The 23,342-nt window shown below is 41.4% G+C and overlaps 1 long non-coding RNA gene across 1 annotated transcript in view; it reads left to right on the top strand.

Annotated features, from left to right (window-relative positions):
- The window catches only part of LOC137845373 (uncharacterized), a 124,705-nt gene extending 102,172 nt beyond the window's left edge, over nucleotides 1-22,533 (top strand). Inside the window, exon 3 of the long non-coding RNA XR_011090193.1 lies at nucleotides 22,054-22,533. This is a non-coding gene — a long non-coding RNA (uncharacterized lncRNA). The remainder of the gene's footprint in view (nucleotides 1-22,053) is intronic.
- Nucleotides 22,534-23,342: the final 809 nt, after the last annotated feature.

The following is a 23,342-nucleotide window of genomic DNA, read 5'->3' as shown; positions in this document are numbered from 1 at the left end:
AGGCAATTAATCCTGGGGAGGGGGGGGGGAGAAGGAACAATTTTATGGATTGAGCAACACAGAAACAGAATTAAGTTGTTTTTTTTTTTAGGGTTTGCATGATACATTTGCCTTGCAGTGGCCTAGAATTTTTGCTCTGTGGGAAATTTTCACAGAAGGGAACAGGGCAGAAACGTTGATTTCTAGTTCTGAGGAGAGGAGCTCGCTTTCCCAGCAGTTGTTGTTTTTATTAAGTTAATAATAAGAACAGCTAACAAACAGAGTTAAAACTCAGAGTTTACCACATTCAGTAGCTGGATCCTGAATAGGAAATAAGCCTGGAAAGTACTGTGTCAAACTCACCCTGAGAGGTAATAGAAAACTACACAGCGAAATTCAAAGCCAGTAAACTGTTAACCTGTATTTACCCAGGCAGTATAGCACGAAGACACCTCTTACGTACTCTAAACAGAAATAGTTACATGGTTTGGATCATTCCTGCACAGTTCTCTTGTTTTAAAACTGCTGTGTGCCATTTTCATGTTTCTATGACATTGTTGGTAATGCCTAAGCCGAGAAAAATCCTTGTTGGCCAGGTGAGTACAAGGCTTTGCCAAGGGCAGGGTGGACTCGGCTGTAGAATTAGCTGGTATAACTGTCTGGTTTAAATCAGATGTTTTGGAAGATGAGCAACGCTGGTGTCCACAGGAGGGAGCCAAATACATTACTCTCAGAAGAAACACCTTTGGTTTCAGTGTCTTTATCTGCTGTTCCTGTATGAAAAGGAGTAAGGCCAATGGCATCCTCAGTACATAGTGATGGAGTCTGATGCACCATGGCAAAGGGAACTAAAACTTATCCAGATTATCTCAAAGTATTCAGGGAAAAAAAAATAAATCATGTTGAGATGTATCTTACAGCTGTGATACCAATTTTTAATGATGGAGAGGAAAAGAGTCCTTTCTTGACCAGCAGTAGACATGCTTGAAAGAAATGTCTACTGCAATTTTTTTCTGCTCTCACACTGAACTGGCGAGGGCTGAGGCTGTTCCTCATCTCCCTTTTGTTCTGGATGAAAAGCCACATGGGTGTTTGTGTCTCTGTGGGCTGATCTCTTCTCTCTGGTGACCAGCAATAGGACCTGACGGAACGGCATGAAGCTGTGTCAGGGATGTTCAGGCTGGATGTCAAGAAAAGGTGCTTCACCAAGAGGGTGGTCAGGCACTGAAGTAGGCTCCCCAGGGAAGTGGTCATGGCACTAAGCCTACTGGGGTTCAAGAGCCATTTTGGACAATGCTCTCAGATGTAGGGTTGAATTTTTAGTTGGTCCTCCTTGGAGCCATGAGTTGGATGCGATCCTTGTGGGTCCCTTCCAACTTGGGAGCTTCTATGATTCTAGTTCCTCCACCCTTATCACAGACCCACCTGCCATGACATACCCTGGGGAACGGTGATTTTTAGATCAAAAAGATGTGGAAAACCCTCTTTAAGGAAGCTGGGCCCTTTGTGGAGTGGCTGCAGGAGGGCCGTGTCAGAGGCAGTGCCCTTGCAGGGAAAGCAGCCTCAGATCTGCAAACCTCTTCCTGTGTCTTGTGTTTCTTTTTTTCCCCCTCTAAACAAAACTTCAGCTTTGGTATGTGGCCTGTTGCTGAATGAGGAAAACATAACGAAAAGAAAGCTTTCAACTGACTAAAAATAAACAGTGTTTTTTATAAATATGCTGGCAAATTTCACAGAAGGATGGGATTTCTTCATCTTCAACTTCATGAGAGACACTGGGGGTAACTTTTCCATATTAAAAAGAATTCATTATTATTATATTTCTGGTATTTGTTAAATTCCGTGGGTTTTTGAGCTGTTTGCTGACATCTGACATTGTTTTGGGATTGCACTTGGAGATGAGGTAGTGTGCACATTTGCTTTTGCTTTGAGAAAGGGTGACCTTTCTCAGCCCACTGAGGGCTGCAGCCTGGTTCCTTTTATCTGCATCCCAAAATGGTAACAGCAATAGACAACACATCCTGCCAGTCCACAGCCGGGCTAACTGCTGTCATGCACGAAATGACCTGGTGCTGGTTTTTTGACCATGACAGAGGTGGATAGGGTTGGGGCCTGTAAGTTGGCAAACCTGGTTCGTTGCTTCCTAAATCATCAGAATGAGGTGAGGAATATTGATGCCATCTCTTCTCCTTCAGCTGCCTGTATAATCCTAGTAATTAAAAATGCCGGTTTTCTTTAAATGGCTTTGTGCCTCTTGCGTGGATGATGCTGGTTAAGAGCAAAACCCTATCTCCAAGCGTTTATCAGTAGTATGGGAACATGGTGCCACAGCCGGATTCTGGAGAGACAAAACAAGTGGTATTTCATACAATTGCTGGATTAATGATAAAGAAAAAAGCGTAGAATAGCCAAAGTAGTCGCCCACAAAAAGGCTAAAGAACAAATGACGGCTAAATAACACTGTATATAATTCATAACAGCTACGGGACTGAAAAGAAAATAGATATGTCGTGCAATGTTTTTTCATATGTTAGAAGAATACATTCCTTTCCCCTGTGCTGTAGTTATGAATTTGTCAGGGTTCACGTTTTTCCTCTTATTATTTCCCATTGTTAAAGGTCATCAGGCTTTAAAAATATGGATAGCCTGCGTCTTTTCTCTAATCCATCTAATGTGCTGTATCCAAAGATTAAATCCCTGACAGAACAGTGTCGGATGAATCCTCCTCCTCTACCCCCAAGCTCTTGTGTGAGTGGCAGGATGGATTCTGGTAACACCAGGATGGAGTTTTAATGAAATACAGGTTATTATTCACAGTAATTGATTGTGAGGCTTGCAAGGAACAGAAGCAATTGCTTAGCTTTGTCCTGCTGTGACTCGGGCTGTCTTTGGCAAAACAGCAGAGACCAAAATAGCAACCCAAAGCTGAAAGGTAGAGCTTCCAAGCAGGACCCTGTGGCTGCAGCTGTAAAAGTTGACTAAACCACTCTTGTCACTGATAGCAGTAGATGGCTTCAGGGAAAGTGCTGTGAACGGACCGTATAATTTCAGTGGTGGCCATGCAGAATCTCTTTCAACCCTGCTGACTTTCTGTAGGTGTTTTACCTCTGCTGGGACTAAAATGGATTTCAGTCTAAGGCCCCATCCTTTCGCAGATTTCATAGTCCTACAGTCATAAACCAGGGCCACTTATCGAGATCTTTTTGGTGGTGGCTGTGCCTTGGTGCTGATTCTCCACTGTTTCTATTCCAGTATGACACCAGGAGTGTTCCACTGGCTTTTTCAACAGACCCAGTGGGGGATGAGGCAAGAATTTTCAGGAAAATGTGTGTGCTTTTTGCATCTCAATGAAGATCAAACTTTCCAAAGTGCTTGGGCAAAGTGCACTGTGTACCCGTTGTACAGATTCTGGTTGCATCCTGTCCCTAAATAAACTTGGGGTAATACATTTCTTGTTCCTTGAGTCCCAGAAGACCTCTCCCTTGGCTATGACAAAGAAAAGGGCGTAGTGTCGTTGGACTTTTTATTTTTTTAGGTTGGTGCAAGCAGTTTATTTTTCTTTCAGGTACCATCTCCCTATTCAAAGCTCTTGCGTGTTGTGGCTGACACCACAACAGTACCATTTAGATTGGGCTGCAGATAGCTAATTGAGCTTTGGGACACCTACACCAGTGTACCTTCCATTCCTGTAGGCAAACATTGCTCTGGTTTCAGCTGAGCTGACCTGTGATGGCACAGGGGGATGGTATATTTTCCAGCATGGTCTAAATACGCCCTCTGGGACCCTGGCATCTTACTCTGTTTGCTAAATGGAATCTTCCTAATGAAATCTGTGCTGTACTGTCCTTCACTTGTTATTAATAAGCTGTCTGACTCAGAGCTTATAACTTTGAGTCTTTACTATGACAACAGATAAAGTGACAAGCTTTAAAGGAAAGAGCTTGTGTAAGAGGAGGAGGGATTTGTGAACCTTTTGGCCAGGCAGTTCGCTGAATTGTCCAAACTATTGTTTTGTACCAGAAACTTTCAGGGAAATGCTACCTTCTGGCCCGTGCCTCTGAGCAGGCTGGTTATGCACAGATACCCTAGCTGAAAGCTAAAGCCCATACAAGTGGCAATGCTGAAATCACATCTTAAAATGCAAAGTAGCAAAACACAGGCTTCATCGTAAATCTACAGGCCCAGGATTCTCCATCTTGTTATGATTTACATACCAGGGAAATACAGACTTGGAGAGGGAATCGTATTCATTCGAACGGCATCATGTTTGTTATTGGAAGCCAACTAAAGTATGCTGTAATTCATTTGCTTTATTGTTCTATTTTTTGATAGTTTGCTGTTTGTTGTTTTTGTTGTTGGTTTTTGTTTTCCAAAGGAACAGCAAACACTTGCACTGCTGTGTATGGAAATGAGAATGTCCTGTCCTCTGCAGGCACAAGTAGGACTGAGGTTAAGTTTGTACTAACTCTGCAGAGCCACGGTGCCATGAGATGGATACAGCTGGGGAGCCTCATTGTAGCCGCCCAAGCTTTTCTCCCAGCTTGTTTATTAGCAAGGTGTGTCCAAGCCTGAAACAGCCATTTCAGTGCACTTCTGTGCAATCTTTTGTGTGCTAGACCAAGAAAATTTGCTCAACACCCCACTGCGCTTTAGGATTTACTAGGTACCCTCCCAGAGCAATAACTGTAGGACTTGCTAGGCCTAGATATTGGGCAATGCAGTAAAACAAAAAATTTGAGGGCATTGTACACTCTTGTATTGTTATTCAGTGCTTCCTGGCCACTACACAGAGCCCTGTGAAGCGCTCTACAACCAGACCTTATTACTCCCTTGACCCTAATCACATCCCTTGCACGGAGTATGAAGGGGGTAGAAACTGCTCCATAATTTAGCGCACATAGAAATTGCTTTGGGACAGCTGAAGTAAACCCTTGTGATTGCTGTTCCTAAACTGTCTCATCCCCTTTGAGCAAATGCCCCACAGAGAGAGCACGTGGCTCAGCTTTTGAGTAAACTGCCAATTTTTCGCACATCCCCCTCGTAAGCAGTGTGGATGGTAAAGAATATCAAAGCCAACTTTTGGTTGATGGCAAACTGCCTGTAGTCTTCAGTAACTTAAGAACTGGCCCCAAAATATTCACAGCTGAAGAAGAGATTTGAGTTGTAGTTACCCAGGGAAAGTTATTGGCTGAATCTTAGAGTTAGTGCTCACAGGGGCTGGCAGAGCTGATGAAAATGCGTGTTTTTCTGCAGTATGAACTCAGAAATGGGGTATCCCTTTCTGTGTTGAAAGGGATAGACTGGACTTAGGAAATTCAGATGTTTGCAGTGGTATGGATGAGGCGGAGAGAGAAGCTTCTGGCCCCCTGTCATGTCTTGGTAGAACAGTGGAGGTTTTGGCTCCGGGGTCCTCAGGCTTTCCCTCTCTTTCTGCATCTCTCCTGGGACCTTGCTCTGCTTTAAATGCAAATTTGCTATGGAGTTGGCACAGTTAGCGTGGCATTCATACCACAAGTCTTCTGGCACCTCGCGTCTGAAGATTCACAATGGTTTACCTTGTTCAGGCTAGAAATGCATCAAAATCATGTCTCATTATTCATCGTCCACTCTGGCAGCTCCTAATCTACACCTGCTAATAGAGGGGCCTCATAACTTTGAGGAATAAAATATCTTTTGCCTAAGGATCTTTGCCACCCAGCCCAGTATATTTAGGCTGACAAGGACAAAACTTTCCCATTCCCAATGGGCACTGAAGTGCAGGGAAGATGACTTAGCCAAAGTCACTTAGAAAATTAGTGTCAGCAAGTAGATTATGATACATTTTTTCCCTTCAAATGCTGGTTTCAAGCTGGTAGAGCTCTTCAGAAGTTTTTATTTTGCTTTAGAGTTTGGGGTTGGGAGAGGGTGAAAACTGGGAAGTAAATGAGGAGAGGAAAGGGTAGTCCTGCCTAATTCCCCCCATATAATTTCTGCCCTTCCCTGGGGGTTTTAAGTACTTAGTTGCAACAAAAAGCTTTTATACTAGAGGCCATAGTGTGAGATATAAAGATGATCCAAAGCATAAAATAAAGAGAGGATGAATTAAATAGAGAATAAAAAGGAAAATAAATGAAGAACTTTTGTGGTTAAGTGCTAGGAGCTTTGGAAAATAATGCTCAAATTAGAAGCATGTGCTCTAGAAAGTTACAACATAGGTATTGCAAAAAATGCATTCCTCCCAGAGGATGGGGATGAATTAGGATTCGAAATTATGAAATAAGCTGGGGAAGAGATCTAGCCTCCCACATTAGGAAAACAAAGTTTAGATATAGATCAAATGAAGCTTGCTTAGGTAATTTTGAAATGCAATAAATAAAAGAACAGTACTTGTGGAACTGCAGTGGACACTGTGGTATCCACTGATATTAAATATGAAAGAATGTAATAGAAACGGCCTTGACGTCAGGACTCAAGGGGGCAATTCCTTGGCTTGTTAGGTCAGCTTAGAGGTTAAGAGACATCCACAGTTTCATTTATCTGAGAAGATGTCTTTCTAAGGATAGGAGCAGGTGCTTTTATGCTACCAGCACAAATGAGGCTGAAATGATTGCGGCTGTTTCTTCGTGTGTTCTCGTAGTTATTCCTTCAGCCTCCTGTTTTCAGCAAACTTTCTGTGTGTGGATAGAGGAGGTGGACTAATGGGGCAAGGGAAAGAGTTTATGGCTCATGGATCCATGTCTTGTGTCTGGGCAAGGGGCCCTCGTTCTATTTGTGGAAGAAATGGCCAAAATCTTTATGTCTAGATCCGGGACAAATTCTTTACTGAAGTGTGCAATGAGCTGCAGCAATTTCCCAGTTGGAGAGTTAAAGGAGGAGAAGAGAATTCAGAGCTGGAGTCTGGAGATGAAAAACTTTAATTAGAAACCCCTGCATTCAGCTATCTCATCCCTGCCCCTATATGTAGAGCTCAAACAGATGCAAAATCTTTATTTGTGTGTCTCTGTCCAGCATTTCTCTAGTAGTGCTGATATTCTTGCTGTGCTTTAACAACCAGGCTTCTGAGATATTTTGTTGTGTTGGCTGGACTGATCCTGCACTCTGAAGCCTTCAGGAGCTCACCCATCGTGCTGTAATATATAACCTTGGAGCGTAATCTTCCTGCAGGGTGGACAGTGTGCTTTCCAACTGGCTCATTTACGAGAGACACAACACAGAAGGGAGATGAGTGCAATTCCAGCCTCAAAGAGCCAGCTGAGTTTGAGTGAATAAGGAATAGAAAGCATCGTGGACAGATTTGCTGGATAAATATATCTTAATATATATACAGACAGGTCATCAGCCCATGTAAATCAGCTTTGCTCCAGTGAAGCCAGCAAAACCGGATTTACACCAGCTGAAAACCAGACCATACGTTCTCACCTAAACTAAGTCTCAAAAATGCAGCTGGTGGAGGTTTGTTGAGGAAGAGACGGAGAGAAATGGGGAGGGATATGCTGTTCTATACTGGCAGTATTAAGGGGAAAACAGTCATTCATTTGATTTGCAGATTCAAAGCTTTTCTTGAACTATGCACATGGAGTTGCAGATCGGACGTGGTCACGCATCGCTGCTCAGCACCGTGGCTGACAGCTGGCATCAGGTGCAGGCGTCCTGCTCATGTAAATCGTTCCACCTGCACCTCCGAGAGCAGATCCGTTGGTGATGTAGTCTGTGAGCGACTGTCAGACCTCTGAGTCCTGGAAAAAGAAAAAGGCCAGGAAATTGCTGTGGTTCCTGTTCTGTGATGGCTGTTACTAACACTGACATCAGTATTCATCCCACCAACTGCAAGTCCTAAGCCGTGTATAGGTCTTTCTAATTTTATCCCTGCGGAATTACTTGAAGCCAGATAAAATTGACTTTCACACAAGAATCTCCATTGTTTACACACCAGAGTTCTCTGTTTAGTCAGTGAAACATGTTTTTTATTAGATTTCCCTTGGAAAAAAAAAAAAAAGAAAAAAAAAAGAGACATTTTAAATTAAGGGAAAAGATGTTTGTTTTGTTTGGTTGCTTTTATTTTGTTTTGTTTTTGTGAAAACTGGGGTGGCAGTGGTGGTGACTAAAGAATCCTAATGCAGGACCAAAGCTTTGTTTTAAAATTCAAAGATGTTATCAGGTATTTCAGAGCATCCTTAGCTGAGAAGCACAGAGTCATTCAGGTGGGAAGGGAGCCGTGGAGGTCTCTGGTCCTGCACCATGAACAAAGCTGCAACGTTAGCTCAGGTTAAAGTTCAGAGTCTGAATTTCTTGTGTTTGGCTATGACTTGTGCTATAGCTTTAACTTGTAGCATAGTTACTAGCTTCCAGTTAATGTATTGTTTAATCACTCTAATGTAATGTTTATCTGTCTAAACCCTTATTAAACAGTAGGGTATTTCTGTGGCTGTTTACAGACATTTAAAAAACAAGGATTGAAGAGAATCTTCAAGGATATGCCTGGCTATATAAACTAGCTGGCTTTTGGACTTCATGCTACACTTGTAAACAGAATTCACTCATTATTACCAGGACAAAACGAATATAGGAAAGTGCGCTTGAATCCTGTTACACTGGTGTAAATGAGTACTGAAGTCAGAAAGCAATAAGGGGGATTGAGTCCATTAACCCTACAAAGAATAAGATGGGGAAAAATGCTAACATACCCACAAGATAACACATGCATATATATCCTGACCTGATATTGGAAAGGGCGTTGCTGTTCATCTAGGACATGGATTTACTGTGGCCAGGTTTCCTCATGGTGGTAAAATGGACTTGGTCACCGCTGTGTTGGAACTGGAAGCAAATACTTACTGTATAGCAAGTAAATTAGCTGGGTGGAAGGCAGGAAGGAAATGAATAGAATAATAGTACTCTAGTAGTAGATGTAAAGCCCATGTAAACAAAAATGCAGTTTGTTTTAAATGTCTGCCCTGGTGATTCCTATCTGGGCTGATGGAACAGTACCCGCATTAAGGCTTCATTATGGGAGAGTCAAAAACGTCACTTTTCTGACATTAGAACCCAGGCAACTAAAGATCAATTACCCATGTATGTCTAATTGCTGGGGTCATAGTCAACTCTGTGCTTTAATTTTCCACCAAGTTGTTATTTCTGTCTCCCTCTCTCTCTCTCTCTCTCTTTTTTTTTTTTTTCTCGTTTAGCAATGACATTTGCATTCCTTTTAGCAAAATACCAAGGTTAAACTAAAAATAATTCTGCCCATCAGTTTTAGATTAGGACTAGAGCAGGCACAGATTTACTATAAATGTGTATGTAATGATTGCTGCATGCACTGCCAGGAAATTGCTACAGTCAGACATTTGAAGAATTAGATTAATTTTTTTAACATAATCTGAAGTTGTTTTTGATCGCCAAGTGGTAACTGCTATTAATATATGTGTGAATTCACCTTCTTTCCCAAGAAATGAAGATATATAGAAATTGTTTCCTTTCCTGAAACCGGGGAGGTTTGAAGCTTGTGCCATCCTCACTGCATGTGTTCTGGAAAAGATGGCAGCACACCCCTGAATCCCATACAGCCTTGAAATCAATGAGATAATGCTTATAAAACTGCCTTCTCTTTGCAAGGGTTTTATCTCTGGTTGTGAACTGTAGATAGCTAATGCAGTTTTCTCTTGCATTTTGCTAGTGAAAACACAGATTTGGTGTTTTGGAGGTTCTGCTTGCGTGTTTGGAGGGCTGGACGCAGGATACCATGCAAGGAAATGTTTATCTTCCCTCTTCCTAAACATAGAGCTTTAAGGGAGCGTGATACGACATGTTATCCCACATCATTATTAGAGCCAGCTTTAATTACAAAATCAGATTCTCCTTCAAAGGCCTACTAAACCAGTTGGCCAAAGAAATATAAAGTAATTGGTTTTGCTGTTGCCATTTCAAAAGCTCACCATATCCAAAGTTTGAGACTATTTTCAATCCCTACAGTTGACATAAAATTGTAGCTTTTGTTGTCATTTGAAAGGAGTAAGTAAGATCACCAGTGAAGTCTTTTCCTTTTTTTTTCCATTGTCTTTTCCTCCTCACTTTATCCATTGACGGTGTTGTGTTCTGCTCAGGAGCTGTGAGTTGGACAAGCTCATTTTCATGAGTTGGATAAGCTCCTTTTGATGTAATGGAATATAGTGAAGAGGATCTGTGTGGGATCTTGCTGCTCTACCGAGATGTCTTTTAGGCAGCCTGTCTGCGTGACCCAGCCTCTTAACGCCATGTTAACAAGAAAAGACGCCAGCCCAATGCATTAGCTGGAATTAAACAATATTCCCTTGACAGTGTGTGTGTTCTTTTCTCCAGAGAGACATAACATTAATTTCCCTAAAAGTAGCAGTATACCCAAAGGACAAAACCAACCTCTGAACAGATGTTGACTCTTTAGGATTGAATGGGATAAAGCACTGCTAATGCTTCCGCATTGTTCTTGCCTCAACGTCTTAAATTTAGAGAGCTTCAAGCAGCCTGAGATTCAAGAGTTCTGCTTGCTCCAAGCAAAGACTCAAAGCTTTAATTTGTAAGTAGCAATGGCTTATCCTCGTGTAGTGGTGTGGGTCCTACCATTCATCTGTCCTTCTGTTAGCATTCCTACGTGACTGCATGGATGACTCAACTCCCCGCAGAGCTGCTACCAAATAGCCACAATTGGCTTTTTGGCACAGGTCAGTGCTCCTTCTCCCACCTTTCTTTGCTTGCTTATAAACTCACTGAGCAGATGAGCTGTACCAGAAGCATATCTGCTAACGTGCCTTCAGCTTGAGTCTCTGTAGCTGTCCCTACTCATTAATTGGAGCCATACGTAGGAAACACCATGACTTCACCATTGCTGCTTCAGTGGCCCTGCCTGTAGCTGGATTGCTAGCTGAGCATCCGTCCCTCTTTTCTCCATCTACCTGAGTAAGACTCAGTCTCTGGAGTACATTAATGAATGCTGCAGCATTGTTTAATAATTGCTGTGTGTGATTCAAACACATCAGATGTCTTCAGACACAAAGTATGCAAAATTGCTGAGAGTGCAAATGTTGCAACCGTACAGATGGGTAAGTTATTGGGTATCTGAGAGAAGTCACCATTCTCATTAAAGGCCTGGGTTCTACTCACTATAATTTATTGCAAACCTAAAAGACAGACAATAAAATATGTTTGACGTTTACATTTATTTGCATGGCTATAAAACTTCTATTTTATTTGCAATGGCTTTAAAAGCAATGGGTATTTCAGATAGAGGCATGTAGTTGGAACGAAGTCTGTGAGATGTTCTCTCGCTGTCTTGTTTATTTTAAGTCTACTGAAGTCTTAGCTTTCTTCACTGTAGGTGGTAGAATATTTTTACACACACTTGCAAAAGATCTGAGTATTTAAATTTTTTTCCAGCGTAATGGAGCCATGTGTAAATTTGTGAATCGATTTCTTAATAAATAGTACTCTTAGACTAAAAAATCCTTGTATTAAACTACTCTACAGATTTGCCTGGAGACCAAGGGGTTCTCCTTCCTTCTGTAGTTGATCTGCTGGTTTTGTGTCCTCCATCTGGTTTGACTGATTGGTCTTGTAAAGCTCAGTGAATTATGATGCCAGTAAGGCCTAGACCACATAAGTGAACTTCAGCTTTCAGTGCTATTCTTAAATATACTTGATTCTTATTAAAGATGCCAACAGAGATCTTACCATGTAGTTAAAAGACCCCAGCTATCAGGGAGTTAACAGAACCAAGCTTTACATCAGGAGCTTCCTCTGTGTCCTCCAAACAAAAGTTCTTGTAAAGGTGGGGACAAAGCCTTTTCTATGAAGTTCATAGTAATATTGAAACCTGGTTAGTGTCCGAACACTCAGAGCCAGGTTCCCAAGTCAGAGTTTTTCTTGGGAAGATACTAGGCTTGTCCAGGAAGGCTTTGCAGTGTGAGATGATGTATTTAAAGACAGATTTTGCTCTGCTTCCCAAGAGTTGGATGATTCATTGCAGCTACTGCTGCTCTACTCCACCATTTCAGATCAAATAAGACCATTGAAGACTCCACTAAAGGCATGGTTTAAAAAGCCCCAGGATGGAAAAGCAGGCTGAGAACCTAAGAGAGGCCTGAGCACAATAAAAAGGTGTGGTATGAAATTTACCAAAGCTATGGCTGTAGGGAAAGAAATCCTTGCCAGAACCAGACCAACATTTGATTCCATAATTTCCAGCAGCCTAGGAGACTATTTTGTTTCAAAATTTATTTCTCTTTTTATGTGCTTTATCTCCTATCCACTAGGAATTGGTTCTGTTTGCTACCAAAAGAAAAAAAGAAAGAAGATGTACTGTACAATTATGTGCTGTTTTCACAGGGGAACTAGGTTTAAATAATGTCTTTCATACTCTGTATTTTTGATGGATTATATATCTGCAAACCTTGATTCATATGTATTGCTTCAGGGTTGCTTGCTTGCGTTCTCTGATTGCACTTGATTGCGTGCTCTGTTATGGATGCTCCTTGTGTCGCATCTCCTTAGTATCTTATCCAGTCCCAGCCTCTAACACTGCTATCACAGCTCAGTTATTTGGAGTTACAAAAGCACAACAATTTATATCATATCCTTGTGAGCCTCTGCAGGCTCAATACTTACAATGGGTGTTTGTCATCCAGAACTTGGTAATATGGAGAATTGACGCTCCGCTTGCACATGGCTCATAGAGTTAAAGGAATGCTGACAGTTGATCGACTACTTTTAATGACTTAATCCTGTAGGGCAATTAATTATCTGCACCCACTAGCAATGCTTCCAGCAACGTGTTTATGATCGTAAATAATATCTTGAAGGGATGTGTTCTTAACCTGTGATATATATCGCTATCTTTAGCGGGCTCATCTTCAGTTATTAACCTTTTGCAAACCACTTATAAATGGAAGTGTAATAAAAAATATGGCTGAAATTATTAGCAGTCAAAATGACCTCCTGGAATATGTCCTAAGAGAAGCTGAAATATTCTACTCTGTCAAACAGAGCTTGTAAAGAATTCCCCACTTCCTTTGGCTTTGAGGAAGGGAAGTTGTAAATTTGATTTTGGAGTTGTTCAGCTCTGGAACTCTTTAAACATTTACTTAAGGTTTTAAAAAAAGGTTTTGGTATAGAGCTATCATGATTGCTTTTACATACACTTGCATATGTGTGTTTCTTCCTTCTGAGTACAGAATGAGGAGCAGAGAAGATACATCATAAAATTAGTTTATGTTTTCAAAGCTTTTCTCCCATAATAGGAGCACAAAATGTTGACCTTAAAAAAAAAAAAAAGAGTCCCCCAAAAGTATCTGCCAAGGAAAAAGCTTTCCATTCATTCAGGATTCAACATATGTTTTTTTCACTTGTCGGCCCTAGCAGCTGACTTTATCTGTGAGCTAATTACCTAGTGGCACTTAATTGAAACCTAAAAAGAGCCCAAGGGGCTAAAAATAATCACAAACCAATTATTGAATGTGTAGAATTTGTAATGATCTACTGATTTTAAAGTATAATGTCCCAAGTCAAGCGTAGAGAATGGATCAGGGCCCGTCATAGCAGTACCCATCAGCATTGCTCACAAAGGTTTTGGTTACTAACTCGGCCAAAAGAAAGAGCAGAGTTAGGAATAGTATAACCAGGTGGTTCGATTAGAAGAACAGCATTCAGGTTTTAGGTCTTTATGTGCCTTTCCTAAAAAAATAATACTGGAGCTGTGGCAAAATAGAAGTAGATTGTTAAGAGCATTTCTTCACTTACTGTGATGCTACCTGTAGACTTTTGAGAGCTGGAAAATCTTTCCAAGAAGTCTGGTTGTTGATCTGCCCTACATCTTGCCTGTTACATTTTACCTACTATGCATAGACAAGTGTTTGTTTCCCATCTCCTTCTCAGTGACATTACAGCAACTAAACTGACAGGAAGCGATGACACACAACGGCATCTTCTCAAGAGACACCACCTGCTCTCTGTTACACCTTTCTGTTTGAGACACTCAGAGCACATCGGGAGCTTTATTTATGTGAGTGGTACTGTGAGTTTCTGCAGGATATCCACTGCGTCAATATTTATTTTTTACATTGCCTGCTTTTACACGTTCTCCCTGCAGAGCATGAATTCGAAGTGCTGTATATTGTAGGAACATAAATCAAAGCAGCAGCCTCCATGCCAGGGAGTTTAGCTGCAACAATGGATGGCAGACAGAGAGAAGCAGACAGAAAAACACAAGGAAACAATTGTGCACTGGTGCTCACATCTGATGGACAGTGGTCTCAGCCCAACAGCTGGCTGGCTGGCTGTAGGAGAAGAGCTACTTGCCTGCTTCTGTATTTGCAAGGTCAAGGCCTCCCTTCTCAAAAGCAGCTTTCACTCCCATTCGCCCTGCGAAGCCAGCTCCACTTGAGAGAGAACCTCTCAAGGCTGTTCTAGTTCATGGCTCTCCGACAAACAGCGTCAGCAAAGTCTTGATCATCAAACACTCTCATTTAGTAACAATAGAGATGGAAAGATGGCTGTTCTGCTTGGGCAATGATTGCTCTGACGGAGAGGATGTGATGCAATTGCTATCTGATTTGTAAGCTAAACCAAGGAGATCTGGAATTACTGAAAAAGGATAAATGTGGATGGCCCTGAACAGTGCTTCTTGGCCGACTACAACCAGTCTTAGTGCTAAGATCCCCCTTGCAGATGTATATCTGGATACAAAAAGCACATGTAGAAATGGAGCGGAGAAGGAAATAGCTTTCCCGTTCTGCAAAATTTTTTAAGATTTTGAACTTTTTGTGTTTCGCAACAGGATAAAACAAATATTTTGACGTGTTTCATGGAAAAAGCTGAGAGATTCCAAAATAAGAAAATAACTCAGTGATTACATCACCTGGGATGTAGAGAACCCACATTTAAATCCCTTTTTTGCCTGAAACACAAAATACTTGAACCTATGCTGTTTACATCAGAGGTGAATATTCAAATTCCTAGCCTACATGACCCATTAGTCACCCTCTTGTGTTGAATCCTCCTGACTTGTAACAGCAAAGGTACATCCTTATTGTGTCATTTGTCTGATGATGTCCTTTGCAGTCACTGTGGATTAACTTCGACTGAAAAATTTCTACTAAAAGGTGAGAGATTATCCAATATCAGGCTAAAGCATCCACCTTGAATCACTCCCTCTTCAAAAATTGACCATGCTTCTCTGAAAACCGCTGTCCTTAGACACAGGTCATGCCATGGACCTCCTGTAATCTGTTGCCTCTTAAAATCAAGAGCTGCTTTATGCTTGTGTCTGTGGAAGTATCTTTTGCAGTAGTTAGGCAAATCAGTGGATCCAGTGGTAGCAGAAGGGAACTTATTAAACAGAAATTTATAGGTATCATTTGGGCACAGTCTCATACAAACACCTTCCCAAGTAGAGTCTGAATAAAAATCTGAATTATATCTGAACTATTGTCTATTCCTGAAGGTATTTATTCTGCAAACACTTAAGTCTGTGATACAGCACACAGTCGTCTAAGTTAGGCTACTCAGGATGACCTTGACTGGCCACCTGGTGGACTGAGCTACCTTAGGAGTCCAGAGCAGTGCCATAAGAACGAGTCAGTTTTTCTGTCTCACTTGGGCTATTTGTGTGGTTTGTAGTTTAGGATAGAGACAAATGAGTACTTTGGTTATGAGCATGCTCAAACCAAAGGGAATAAAATGTAAGAGTAAAGTTTGTTAATCCTATAGAACTTGCTACTTCAAGATAGCATTGGTTAAAAGACCAGGCAGTGGCTGCAGGTTAAGATCCTTAAAACAAAGCTGTCAGAAGATTTGCCATTTTTAATTTGTCTAGTTGCCTGGACTGAGGATTAAAGGGCCTTCCCTCCCTTATCACTGCTTGCTTTGGGTCTGCAAAAGGCAGCATTCTCTTTACAGTTAGGACATCAAGGACAAAGGTCCAATTTGAGTTATTTCCTTTTATACAGCATCGCTAATTTTATAGTTTGCTCTGAAAACAATACGCTTTTTAACTTGATCCACAAAGCAGCTAATGAGCTATAGGCATGCAATCCAAGCAATCCTGAATATGAAAACCAGACACCCCAGTGGAAGGCTCCCAGGATTTCAGGCCTGCTGAACCTATTTATTCCTCTGAAACTTATATTTACACTTTACCCATCTGCCCTTCATCCATCCCTTCTGCAAATGAAAGGTATATAAGGGCTGTATGACCCTGTATGTTAGGAGTTAGATGTGGTTTCAGTAGTTTGTGATTCCTCTGTTGGACCTCTGCAAAGATAATAATTGCCCCAGTAAAGCCTAGTCCAATCAAGTGGTAGTTAATGAATGAGCCTTGGACCATTTCCTTAACTGCCTTTGGTTTTAATTCTTGTCCAATTTTTGAGTCTGGTCTAAGTCTGAAACCTCAAGGTCTCTCTGACTTTTCCCATTGCCTAGTAATTAGGGAAAAGCATTAGCCAGGATTACTGGAAGGCACTGATTAAATACCCCAGCCCTTTTTGATGCCGAATACATCATCAGGAGAAGAGAAAAGAAAACATCCTGTTGTCTGGGATGAACATCTTACCCTGTCTACTGCTTAAACGTGGAGCTTGGAAGAGATCCTTTTTGTATCATGACCTTGAATGCAGATAAATGGCAGCTTACTTCTGGCAGACTTTCAATTCCTGCATTCCCAAGCAGAACATCCCCTTCTGTGTTAAACACCTTCTTGCAGGTTTGAATTTAACACACGCAGAATTTCATCTTGACCATGTCAAAACAGCTCTGAGCTCACTTTTACGTTGCAGGCCCAGGAATTGTTTGGCTAAAGTATTGGAGACACAAGGAGTTATCTGAATTCTTCCAAGCTTCCTTTATATTATTGCCTCCGGATTCAGGAGAATAAAATTGGTGTCCAGTTTAGAGATCCCATATGCCCCAGAGTGTTAAAAAATTATAGGTAGTGTAATAGAGCACCAGGCATGTGCCTTCCAAAGCAGAACAGCCAGCCCTAGGTCATTTTAGCCTACGTCCTTTGTTAATTGTTGTTTGTGGATCAGATTTTCATTTGCCCATTTCTCTGCGGGTTATAAGAATGGCTGGTATCTCAGGCCCATTTCTGTCAGCGTCTGGCTCTCTCTATTCAACAATCCAGATGTTTTTTACCATAGACATTTTACAAAAGCCTAAAACAAATAAATACACGGCCCTATCCCTTCACCCCTCTTGGGATTAAATATTCCCAGAGTGTTATTACGGCTAATGCATGTTTTCTTTCTGTTAAACAACAGCAGCAGTGAACAGCAAATTCACACAGACACCATTGCAGCCTCGTACATACCAGTGCTTGAGAATCACGGTCACAACACAGCCCGGAGCCGGCATCCTCTCTCCCACTGGGACCCTGCCCCAGTGGGCGTCTTGCAGCTGATGTAAGCGGACAGTGTGTCAGCAAGAAAACCGCTGCGCCAGGGCCCTTGACCAGGCTGGATGTGCAGCACGTAAAGTAAACAAGATCCCTCCCTCCCCTGCATCCCCTTCCCACCACCAATAACCAATATTTACAAACGAGATGATTTGTAGCTACATCAGTGGAACTTTAAAACAAGCATTTCCCTGGCAGTTTCATTTGAAATACCAAGTGGTTTTCTAATGGGAAAAATTAACCAAGAGCTCTTACATTTCTTTTCTGTTGTTGTTTATAATCACGGTCGACAGAAACGTCATCTTGTAATACTTCACCCACTTATCTTGCCACACGATTATTCATACCAGAAGTGGGGATGGGACTATAAGAGGCTTCTGTGATTGTTATATTTTGCAACCTCCTCCTATTTTTAAAAGGAATATAGTCCAGAACCAAACTGTGTGTATTTAACTGTGCCCAACATCACCTCATTGCCACTTGAAACTGTTAATGCTCTTAGGTTCTGTGTGTAGTTAAAACATCTTGGGAGCTGTGCTGAATTATGCTCCTAGGGAATTAATGGTGCAGAACTCTGCCAGGCTTGCCGCACTCGCTTGCCCTCCCCAGCCATGCGGGCTGTGCTGAGAAGGGACGTGGCTGCTCTCCATCTTATTCCCACTGATGAGTTATTTTGCACCAGTTGTAGCCAGAGAAAAGAGTCTGGTCCGAGATCGTCAAGTACCTGATTGGCTTAGCTACAGGAGCAAGGCTGGGAAATTTGAACAGTCCTAAACAGTAAGTTAGAAAGCCACAGAAATGAGCTAAAAGATAAAGGCAACTGTTTTATTAAATGTTGATGGATGTGGCTCTGTGACCACAATTACTTGCTTAGACAAAGAGCAAGGTGAGTGGTTTGCTGCAATGGCCCAACAGTATGCTCCAGAGGTCACCTTTAGGCTTGAAAACGTAGAGCCTGATGCATCCATATGTTGCTCTGTTGAATGTTGTGCAGCCTCAATTCTTGTCTTTCCAAGATTCTTGGCACCAACCGTTTACTGAGGACATAAGGACCTTAGTGCACAATTCAGTAGAAACCCAAAGAGTAGCAAGAAGCCTTATACCCTGAACTGGGAATATAGCGATGTTGAATTGAGTCCTCAGTCATCGTCTTTTTTTTGTTGTTGTTCTGTGTCTCATCTGGGACTAATGACCAGGCTACTAATTAGTGCCAGTGGAAGAAAAGAGCTTAAATGCAAATGTAACCGCAAAGAATAGATTGCAATTTCCCAAACAAATTTAAGAAAAGCCAGCGAGTATAGACCGGTTGCTGGAAAGTTTAGCTAAGTTAATTGTGAATTGCTTTGAAGTCAGTGAATGTCAACAAACATATATACATAATTATTTACCACCACATTATTTAGGAATTTTCATGTGACAAAACACTAAGCTATTCAAAACACATTTCTTCCACTTTATTATTGTTTATGAATATCTCCCTGAGTTCCCAGGAAAAATAAAACCCCTGTTACAGAAGGCGTTATGTAAGTAGATAAAAGGTGCAATGCTCTGGTTAGCGAGGTAGGTATAACACGGGAGAGGAACAAGTATGGAGAAATGAAGTCACCGAGTTAATTAGTTGCAGACCCACTAATACAGCTCATTCCCATGAATGGCTTTCCACTGAGAAATTCTTCTTGTGGCTACATTTACAGACACAGGCAGTGCTGGAGCTTCAGCCTGTCGACTGCCATCACCTCGTGGAGTCTGTCATTCTGCTGAGCCAGCTGTCCTTACGAGTTCAAGGAGAAAAATCAGTTTGTGCTCTTTGATATCTCCTCTTCAAGGACGGTGGTGAGACTGTTCCCAGAACTTGAGGGATTTGCGTCGCCTCTGAAAACCAAATAATCTCTGTTTGACTGTGTTACAAGGGTAACTTCTATGGGATTTTTTGCTTTACGCATGCAGATCTTATACCTCTGCAGATCCTGCAAGCATACAGTCTCCCACACAAGTAACAAATTAGTGTTTCTTGCTCCAGGCAACCTTGGTTCTGCAGTTCTCGTACACCTGGCAATTATCAACAGCAGCATCCGGCTATCTGCAGTGGGTTTTAATGTCTTGTGTATAAATCTATTCTTAAATTACACCAACCATCCACCCTGGAATAAGAAGTAAGACCAAGGCATTATCTGTATTCTGTGCAAAGGATGAAGTGTAATGTCTGCAGTGATACAGAACAGCCACAGGTCTGTTGTGCTACTGCACCAGACAGACAGGATTGGAGTATTATTACTGGACAAGCAAGCAGGCAGAAGAAGGTAATTAAAGGAATCTGGAACAAATTGTCCCCATAGGAGCTGATGATGTGACGGTGACTTATGCCAGCAGAAAAGCTGGTCCACTGAGGCTCATTGAAGAAGTTAGGGTTATTGAGTTAAAAATTGCTAAAGGTGTATTTTTTCCTTCAGCTGATGAGGAGATGGATGCTCTGCCTAATTATCACAACTGGAAAGCTTGTTTGGAATAAACAGATAAGCTTTCGTAAATCTGGAGCTGGATGTGATATGATTGACACCTTGCACTTAATTGTGGTGTATTGGAGGATGCTTCAACAAAGCATACAGAACCAATGACACAAAGGTGGGACTGTGTTTTGGCAAAAAGAATTTAAAAATACTAGGCCCCCCTTCTTGTTTCCACCATGGCTAATGTGTTTCAGCATGAAATATGTTAGGATTAAGGAGCTCAGTTCTGATTCCACCTGGATCCATTGCTGTTGATTCCAGTTAAGTTAATCCTGTTTCATATCAGGATAAGCACCATCAGAGAGCTGTTTCTAGCAGAGAAATTCAGAAATAGCTTTAGGACCTGAAATCCTGGTTTCCTCACCCGACCCCAGTTTCAGCTTCAGGGTTGTGTAGGAGAGGAATCACTAACAGACCAGACTCAGATCTGCCTTTAAATAAGCTTTTCCATTTCTAATAAAGCCTTTCAGTCCCAAAGCACTTCCAGCTTACAAAAAATCAGCTTGCATGCATGCACTGCAGGGGCTGTAAATGGCTGTCAGTGGCTGTCCATCATCATTCAAAGGACATTTTTTTGGAATCTTTTTTCTTCCATCCACCCAAAATGGTTTGGTCATTTATTTTGCTCATGTCACTTAAAAGGCTTTGCCTTGGAAAACTCTTCTAGCACTTTTGAATCAAACACTTTGAAGGCCAGATGGGTCCCTGCATCATGCTTCCAGGGAGCCTGGGTCTGCATCAGCTCTTTTAAGGATTTCAGTAAGCCAACTCTGACCTATAGCAACGTCTTCAGTTGGCAGGTCTGAGAGCTGCACCTCCTGCTCTCCAGAGTGTGGTGGATTTTCAAGGATTAGCTTTTGCACTGACAGGAAAAAATGCTGGGGTGTAGAAAGTAAGGGCTCCTCTCAATAATCTCTAACTGGTAGTTCACCATTTTCCCATTCCATCATAATTTCAACATTTACTTTCTTCTCTGGGACAAAAAAGCAGCAGCTCATAAATTGATCGTTTGAAAGGAAAAAAAAAAAAGGAAAACAGTGAGATTAAAAATGTGGACTGGGGTGCTTGAAGCAGTGTGTTTCAAGCATTTTGAAATATCTTGCTCTGATTTAATAGTAAAAGATTTACAAACTTATTTTAGTAGAAATTAACATTACTCAAGTTCTGGAGAAAAAGAAAATTTATGTTCAGTTTGAAAAACTAAAAAGAAAAAATTCAAAAATTCTGGTTTTCAGACACGGGAGTTAAATTAAGACAAGATTTGGAACCAGAGGAGAAACATAATAAAAATGTTTTCCATTATGTTCCCATATGTGCTGAAAGCCAAATTTCCTAGGTTTTTAACCTGAAGGAGACATGGTAAGTTCACAGTGTCCTAGCCAGTCTGTTATATGAATTCTAAGAAAGAAAAGGATGCTGCCTAGTAAGCAGAACATTCTTATTTCATTGGAGAGAAAAAAAAAAAAAAAAAAGTTGAAAAACCTCCTACAAAAGACATATGTTAAGCTTTTATATGCAATAGGAAACATTTTACTATTTTTAAGGGGGTTGTAGTGGCTGAGTGACAAAGATCAGTGAGTTTGCAAAGAGGCATGGGAGAAGATTTTTCCCAAATCTTCAGGAGGTTGTGACCTAACGATTCAACACCAATTCCCTTTTATAAGGTGTGGCACTTGCTTTGTTTTGTCTAGTTAAATTGCAGCTGAAAAATTGGTTGGTCCTGCAAAGTTTCTTCCAGTTTCAATAAAAACCTCTTGCTAGGAGGGTCGGGGCTGGATCTGAGCCCCAGCTTACCTTAAAGTAAGTTGCCACATGTGCTGATCGCTGCTCTTATGCACAGGGCCCTCTTTTATTTTTACATATAAAATAAAACCACAGCTCCCACCAATGGTCAAGATGCTGGTATCATAACCAGGGCTCTGAAGACCTGTTTAGAGTTGTATTGTATTTATTACAGCTCCTGTGCTTTTCCAGCAATGGGAATAGAATTCACTTTTCAACTCTTGCTTTTTAGTAGTAGCACCAACACGTGTCTTATATCAGGGAAATACCCTACTGTTTCCATTCAGCATTACTGTCTGCAACTGAAGATAGTTTTTGTCTTGGTTTGCATTATGGATTTAAACAACTTCATGGAACTAACAAGGAACTGTTTCTCATTTTCACTTCTGCCAGGAATCACAGCCATCTATCTGAAAGTGCAGCCCGAGGAAGATTAGGGGGATCCCACATCATGAACTGAAACACTGGGGAAATATACGGTCATGCACAGTCTGAGAGGTAACGTTAAGATGTAGCTTGCACAGATACCAAAAAATTGATTTTGCACTGTATACGTTTCATCAGTCCGACAAAATATGGGGATTTCATGCTTTTATCATTCATACTGAACTTGGTTTCAATAGATTATGTGCTGTAAAATTAGCGTGCTCTGGTTAGTCTTTCTACATCTTCTACAACTTTCCCATGTGTCACCACCACCCAGGGAAAGAAAAACCTAAATTTAACTTACTACCTCCCAAAACAAGGAACTGAAATAACTACATCATCACAATAACTTTTTCAGAAAAAGAAACACTTTGGTTTTCTTTTTGAAGATATCCAAATGACGTCCAACTGATGTCTTGCTTGGAAAGGACAGCTAAATTTTAATGGATTTGTTGGCTACTTCTTTTCTGCCTTTCTGCGGTCTTAATGACCAAGGATAAATAGGTAGATCTGATGCTTGGGTGAGAAAATTCTCAACGAACTTCCCCAATTCAGAGGGATAAGTTATTTTTCTTTTTTTCCCCAATGCTATTTCATGCATCATATGACAAGACACATCTGTTCAGTGACTAATACAAAGGGAATATCCCATGCGTGTAAACGGCACAAGCCTGCCTCACACTCAACCTTTCTGAATTTTTTTCGAGGGCTGGTTATGCAATAAATAAATGGGGACAAACTCATCACGAGGAAGAACTTTTATTCGGCTTTGAAAGCGGCACTTTGGCTTGGAACAATATCCAACATCAAAATAATAATGAGTGCGTGTTACTGCTAACAGTCCTGGAGACAAGAATTCTCCATGCATCCAGAGCCAGCTTCTCAAGTCCTCTCTCCTTCATATCTTAGCTCTTACTTACGGAAAACCCTCAGCAAAGGGAGTGGGATGGGTTTGGAAGAGTAAATGCCTTGAGATTTGGCTTTTAGTGAACAGGAATGCTGAGCCTCAAAAAACAGCAGTGAGGACCTTGGTGGCTCCCTTCGCTATTTGCTTCTGTGGCGAGCCTAAGGGATACTACAAGGAAAAAGGAGATTAGAGAAAAGGGGTCCTTGATATCTTCATCCTAATAGTGCCAATAAAACACCGAACATTTGCCTTTTGCAATTCATACCGCGTTTCTGTAGGATCTCCCCGCAGGCCACTGAGCAGTCAGCTGAAGTGAATGGCATTTGGTCTGTGCCATCTGGAGTTGTCA

The sequence above is a fragment of the Anas acuta genome, chromosome 27 (genome assembly GCF_963932015.1).
Source record: "Anas acuta chromosome 27, bAnaAcu1.1, whole genome shotgun sequence".
NCBI classification, from domain to species: domain Eukaryota; kingdom Metazoa; phylum Chordata; class Aves; order Anseriformes; family Anatidae; genus Anas; species Anas acuta.
This window is presented reverse-complemented; position numbering and strand designations above follow the sequence as displayed.